Source organism: Octopus bimaculoides, chromosome 28 (assembly GCF_001194135.2).
Source record: "Octopus bimaculoides isolate UCB-OBI-ISO-001 chromosome 28, ASM119413v2, whole genome shotgun sequence".
In the NCBI taxonomy this organism is placed as follows: Eukaryota; Metazoa; Mollusca; class Cephalopoda; order Octopoda; family Octopodidae; genus Octopus; species Octopus bimaculoides.
Window position 1 is genome coordinate 12,776,951 of NC_069008.1, and position 7,641 is coordinate 12,784,591.

General features: G+C 37.0%; 1 protein-coding gene across 2 annotated transcripts in view; it reads left to right on the top strand.

Moving 5' to 3' along the window:
• Window positions 1-5,202: 5,202 nt before the first annotated feature.
• The window catches only part of LOC128251164 (zinc finger protein 479-like), a 27,079-nt gene continuing 24,640 nt past the window's right edge, over window positions 5,203-7,641 (top strand). Inside the window, exon 1 of one of the 2 annotated variants that reach the window (XM_052977677.1) lies at window positions 5,203-5,342. The gene's annotated coding sequence lies outside the window, so the exon portion shown is untranslated. The other variant, XM_052977676.1, reaches the window with a different exon arrangement.

Here is a 7,641-nt window from a genome sequence, read left to right on the forward strand (position 1 = left end):
ATCTCTCTTATTTATTTCTCTCTATCTGTATATATATTATCTCACATGCATTGCTTTCATTTTGCTTAAAACTTTGTCTCCTGTTTACTTTCATTTTATCACAACTATTACACACAAATCCTGTTTTCTGAATGGGTAAAAATGATCAATCTTTAAACCTCTGTAACATTTATCTATAATTTTTCTGGAATAAATGGATCACACACTTGAATTCAGCATGAGAAAGGGCATCAATATACCAAATTTGAAAATTTTCACTTAATTTTAAAATTTCAAAATCTGTGACAGCAACAGAAAAGATGTCTATCTTCTTTCATTTTTCGCTATTTTCATGTTAAAAAATTTTCCTCTCTCTATACATTTTTACCACACTCTCCCACTCACTACTGTGTGTGTTTGTCTATATAGTGTATGCATGTGTGTGAAGAATTTCAATAGGCCAACAGACTGATTTAAAAAAAGGTGTGTAAAAGATAATTTATTTTAATAGCATACTTTTGTTAGTAAATATGTTTTTTCATACATACACATGGACTTGGTTGATGCAGGGTGGGGGTTCAAAATTTAATAAGAATTTTTGGTTTGTTGTTACTTATATCCCAACAATGGATACCACATCATCATCATCATCATCATCATTTAACGTCCGTTTTCCATGCTGGCATGGGTTAGACGGGTTGACTGAAAACTGGTAAGCTGGGAGGCTGCACCGGGTTCCGATTTGATTTGGCAAAGTTTCTATGGCACAGTATATCACCAACCATCTTGGTCACCTGTCACTGCCTCCATGAGGCCCAACACTTAAACAGCACTTTTTATGCGTCACCAGCACAGGTGCCAGTCAGATGGCACTGGCATCGGCCATGACTACAGTTTTACTTGGTTCAACAGGTCTTCACAAGCACAGCATATCAGCTAACGACTGAAGCGTGCTTTTAACAGGCCAGTTATGTGACACTGGCATCAGCCATGACTATGATCTCACTTGGCTTGATGGTCCTTCTCAAAGGTCTCAGTCACTTGTCATTGCCTTTGTGAGGCCCAACATTTGAAGATCATGCATCACCACTATCATCATTCCATAAAATGTGCTTATGCGGAGAAAAATATTGTAAAACATCAATACATGTGAGAGTAACAAAGAAACGAGGTAGCAGGTGGTCGTGGGATGTGCTAGAACAACAACTAAATGTTCTACACATATGTATGGTGAAGGATAGGAGAGCAGGTGATGCACAATTGTATGTAAACTGTTTTGCAAAATTTAAAAATTTTAGTTACTTTCCACTCGTGTTTTACCAAATATATCTGAGCTTACTTTTAGGTCTTCAGAAATACAAGCTCATATAGTGGTGAGGAATAGTGACTAGGATGTACTTCCAATCCCTTATTAACAGTGAAATAGGATATAGTATCTTGTCAGCTCAGAAATTGTGAGAGATAAATGTTATGGTGGTTTTTGAAGGTTTACTTACTCGCACTAAAGAAATGAAATCTCTCACAACTAAAGTTTGGAATCTATGCCTGTTAATATCTGGAAATCCAATGCTTTTGGGCTCGTATCTAGAAGCACAAACATACACACACACAATGTTCATGACTTCTATAAAGCTGGACCAACAAACCTCTCATCCACAAAAGAAAGAAATTTAGTTCATCATCCTCAGACACAGCATAAAGCATTGGGTATGATTTCAATATGACATGCTATGGGGGAGAGGAAATAGATACCAGGAACACCCTGCTTTTTCTTTTAATCTTTTCTCAATTTCCCTTTAGAGCTTATTCAAATTTTAATTCCAACTTCAGCTGTAATATTTTTAAGCTTTCACTTATGTACTTTAACAGGATCAATTAATTGATGCAATGTTATTACCAGTTCAAATGTGCCAGTAGCTTGTTTGGACTTGTAAACAAGGCATTCACTGTGTTTTGTCATGGAGAAATTTCTTTCTCACTGTAGACAAATGCTGTAAATACACCCAAATCAGCACATAGTGCCACCTATCCTGACTGTGAGCTACAAGCATTTCAGAGTGGTTCTCTTCTCTTCAGTCACAGAAACTGAATGTTATGCTATTCCAGTCAACATATGTTGGCTGGTTGTGCAGATTGACGGCTCGTCGATTAAATTATGGATTGGGAATGCTAAGCAATGATATGTATAAATGCAATATTATGACCAGTTTGGATATGTGAATAGCACGTTTGGACTCATAAGCAAGCTATTCACTGTTTTGTCATGGAGAAAATGTTTTGCTGTAGATGAACTGTGTCTACAAATAGCTTGTTTACAAGTCTGAATGTGCTACTGACATATTCCAACTGGTAATAACATTTCATTTATACACATCACTTGTTCGCACTCCCACCCTATAATTTAATTATGATGAACCATTGATTTGTGCAACCAGCTGATGTATGTTGACTGGAACGACATAAACTATCTCTCTTACCTGCTTGTGCCACTGTCCAGTTTCTGTGACTGAAGAGGAAATGACCATTCCAAGATGCTTGCATCTTACAGTCTGGATAGATTGAGCTGCGAGCTGACTTAGGTGTGTTTTTACTGCATCTGCAGTTATACATATAATTTGAATTAAGAATTTCTGATTGAAAATAAAGTAAAATAAATAGTTGATATATGCAGAAGGTTATATAATTGGTTTTTTGGTAAAATTTAAAAAATTTGTTCTTATTTGGCTTCTTTATCATTGATACTTTGAAATTTTAAAAGTAAACAAGGATTAGACACCCCATTATTTTTTTAGTGTTAAAGTCGATTTATTTTACCTGATATTATAATGATAATTAATTGTTATTAGTTATTGACCATTTGTCTATAGTGAGAAATTTTCTCCATGACAAAACACAGTGAATGGCTTATTTACAAGTCTGAATGTGCTATTGGTATATTCAAACTGGTAATAACATTATATTTATACATATCACTACTTAATGCTCCCACTCAGCAATTAATTAATATCTTTCCTGTGCAAGCATTTTTCTTGCTAGTCCAGATAAAGAAAAAAATGTATTTGTTATTGAGACAAAACTTAGAAATTATAAAATCTAAAACAGTTGATGTTTTTTTTTCCACCCGTATAAATTGACACAAAAATAAACTACATAAAAGAAAATTTCCAATGCCAAATCCAAGATGAAGGAGAAAAATACCAATAAAGCAGCAGTAGAGAAATTAAATAATGTCAGTTAGAAAGCTGTACAATATATATGAGTCAACCAGTTTGAGGCAGAAGAGGTCGTCACATTCATATTCTTGTGAAACGCATTGAGCACAGCACAAATCTCTTTGTAGATGAAGCCCAAGATGTACTCAACGAATGACAAACTAAGCATCAGGTGGCCAACTGGGTGATGTCTTGGAGTTTGTCATGTAGACTCTTGTGATTAAGCTTGGTGTCTTCCTTGTCCAGTTCTTTGCTGCTCTTGCTTCATCCAGACATGATGATCAGGAGGAGAGTGAGAGAAAAACAAGTAGTAAATAGCTATGTTGAGAAATGTTTTTTATAAAGAATAAATTACCAAAAAACAAAAACAGTTTAATAAAATTTGTAATTTCAAAAAAAAATGTTTTGAAATGCAAATAATACGTTTAACCAGTATTGCTTCATAATTTTCAGATTTTCAGTTCGATGCTAAGAAGTCACATTGTCTTACTTATTTGTTGGTAAGCTGGCTAAGTCACTGAATTTGAACCGTTTAGCTTGACTGTGACTGGAACTCGACTTTTACATGTAACTGACACTTAACTCCAACTGAGAACTTGTACGACTGACATACAACTCCCTTTACTGGCTGATGTCATGTCACTTTATAGTGGCTACATCATACCACTTGTCCCATTGCTACTACAACACTTTCCTTTTGGATCTTTCGATTATCAATTCAAATTCTGCTAAGACTAATGTGGCCTTTCATCCTCTCATAGTTGTAACATCTTGACATTTTTGTCAAATGAGGTACAGGCATACAAGTGAACTATCAGCTATGTGGACACATTTCTCTCCTATGACAGCAATATTCTCTCAGTGTCCTGCAATTTAAAACACTTCAAGTCTCTAGTCCTCATATTGCAGAACGTTGGCAAACCTCATCTGTGCTTCCCCACTGGCTAAATATACCTGTCTCCTTCATAACAGTAACATATAGTTTGAAGTAGATAAGCAAATACTCTTTTAGCCATCATCTAACCTCTCTTCTGAGGATCAAATACTCGATCTGGCTAATTACTGTGCCAGCAACTACAACTCTTTACATAGAAAACAAACAAAATGAAAATACATGCATCTTAAATGCTTTGACAGAGCTTTTTCTAAATCTTCCAAAATATCATGGAGTAAAAATAATGGAAATATGTTAATTTGCCCTTAATTAAATTAAGTAGTTTGAACATTTTTATATAAATCTTTTGATATTTACACCTATTTATTCAATTTTTTGCTGAGATGCTAGTTTCAGTTTTTTTCTTTTACTTTTAATTAGCATTTCGAAAACATCAGGAAATATAACTATTATTCTGCTATGTGTAAAACTAACCACAATGAGGATGTTTTGAAATGTTGATTATTGTGTATTAAAAATCTACGTGAGAGAGGATGCAATCCACTATTAAACCCAAAATCCCTTTTCTGTCGACTAGTTTAACTACAGGATGCCCCCCCCCCCCCAAAGGACATGGCAACAAGATGGAGCAAAGGCCCATAGAGCCAAGGACACTATTACCTGGCCCAGAGCCAATACTCCTGACTTCATTGAACCTAACGAATGACCCTCAAACACTTCAGATCTCAGCGTAATGGATTTTACTATGTGTGGCTTACTACTACATCAACTTCAGTTAGAGAGGAGAGAGGTGAGACATACAATACTTAAAAACTATGTTGGTGGAAGCTTGGAACTATATCCTGTTTGCTGTTATTCAAAGGGCGACTGGAAGTTGGCTAGATCGTCTACGTCGTTGTGCAATAAAAGTCCTCGTCTACAGTTTGTCTCTTGCAAATTAACGGGCAGGCGTAGTAATCTGCCATCTATGTCTGAGGTAGCTAGTGTGCGGTCAATCGTACTGCCTCGCTCATAGATGTGTAGCGTACGCTACAGACGTACGGACTCACCACTGCAGAAGAGAAAAGAGTGTGCCCTTTTTGCAATCAGTCAGTCAGCCAGCCGAAAACTTCGACGTCATTACCGTCAGCAAACAGATACCATGACCGCCGGCGAACAGATCTTCACATTTCACACCAGCCTTTGTTCCACCGGTTACAGCTTGTTCGTTTTTCTTACATCCTTAGCACTGTAACTTCTGACCTACTTGTGCAATTGTAAGTTTTTATGGCTTCGCTCTGACTCTCTCTCTCTCTATATATATACGCTCACTTTGCTCAGCACTTGTCAACAATCCCAAATAAATTACTATGCTATGTTAACAAAATCCGAAATTTTTTTTAAAAAAATGCATTTTTCAAGGAGAGGTTCGATTCTGCATTAGCCAGTCTTCTGACATTTATTCCTGCATACACTTTTTTCCACGTTATATTCGGAAATTGTTACATTCGAAGACTCGGTTTTAATTTATGCCTTTTGCAAGTTTCAATTGGCAACTCTTTCCTTCTACCGGAGAATTTAAGAAATACACAGCATATAAAGGGGGACAACTTCATTCTTTGTCCGATGTATATGATAGGCAAGAGGTCGATTGAATTGTTGCTGATAGCGCACTGACTAATTGCATGTGAAGAACGGTAAGTTGACAAAGATTTACTTGAATAATCTGTAATAATGTATGTGAGAGAATTGTTATACAGTGAATCCTTCAACAAGTGAAAAACACCTGACAACATTGATACAAAGATATTTGCTCTCGGAAGTCCTCGTTTTGTTGACTTTTACAGGATAATACTTCCAGACTGAAATATCGATCTGTTATTCTTAGACGCATGCCATTGTTACATGTGAAATAATATAACGAGATAAATATTTGATAGATTATTTTTATATTCCGAAATCATGGTTTAAGCAGCTCATATAACTCCTTATAACTCTTATTTTTTGGAATTCCTGAGAAAATTTTTGCGAGTTTGTATTCTCATGGAAATCGATATGGTTATGCGACAATCAAAGGAAAAAGAATTGCTGGAGAGTGATTTAAGAACAGCTATCTGCTGTTCATTTTAGCCCATCTTCCCCTTCTACTTCTTGTTTGTCAGTCTTATTTTTCAATGTCTTCTTCCCATAAACACATTTAGGCATAACTACAGCTGTGGGTACTCCGAGAGGATCATTAAGAAGAGTGGACTCGCGCTAGTCACATGGCTGCGAGTATACAGATGTGTAACCGCACCGACTTTGTTGCCTCATAACTTCCAGAAAAATGGATATTTTAAACGAAATTTTCAACAAATACCGTTTAGATGCTGTGAATTCAGAGTATATAGAGATTCATGGGAAATAATTTTTGGGAGGGGTGGAGACGAATTTCGGAAAATTCACGTTCCGACTTGTTTTTCTCATAACTTTCTGGAAAATGGCGAGCTTTTTAATGAAATTTTATACAAATATCTTTCAAACGGCATAGATTACGATTATAAAGAAATTTGCGTGGAGTTTCGGATCAGGAAGACCAAATTAGTTGGAACTACTCCGTTTTGATGGAGATTTTCCCCAGTTTTTTTTCATTTCACCTCTGCCTTCGAAATGACCTGCTAAACTTGCTGCAAAACCCTTATTTTTGTTCGGAAAAAGGGGGTGGGTGGAAATCTGAACCCCCACCCTATCTCGGAATCATTGGAAATTTTTTTCTTTGAATGATTTCCGGTGACCTCCTAATATGCCACAAAACCCTAGCTGTGGCCAGTGCCCCAGACTGGCTCCTGTGCCAGTGGCATGTAAAAAGCACCCACTACACTCTTGGAGTTGTTGGTATTAGGAAGGGCATCCAGCTGTAGAAACATTGCTAGATCTGATTGGAGCCTGGTGCAGCCTCCTGGCTTGCCAGTCCCCAGTCAAACCGTCCAACCCATTTCAGCATGGAAAGGGGACGTTAAACGATAATGATGAGGATGATGACTTTCTTTCTAACTTCTTCCCTGTTTTCCACCACCCTTCTTCACTCATATATTCTGATGGAGAACAGAGACCTGAATGACTCATTCCTGTTCAAGCAGGAAAACGTGTCCCTCTAGTTGTGTTTCTGACTTTTTCTATTTTTCATTATGCATGTTCAGTACATATTTTTCTCTGTCTGTCTGTCTGTATGTATGTATCATCTTCACCAGCATTTAACGTCTGTTGTCCATGCTGGAAAAGGGTGGACAGTTTGACCAGGGCTGGTAAGCTGGAAGGCTGCACCAGACTCCAGTTTCATTTGGCATTGGTTTTCTACAGCTGGTTGCCCTTCTTAATGCCAACCATTCTGAGAGTGTAATGAGTGCTTTTATGTGCCATTTGTGTGACACCAGTATCTGTTACGACTGTGATTTTGCTCGGTTTGATGGGTCTTCTTCTCAAGCACAATATAATGCCAAAGGTCTTGGTCATTGCCCAACACTCTGAAGGAGCTCAGCTGCTTTGCCTCCATATACAATATCATATATGTATATACACATATACATGCATGCACAC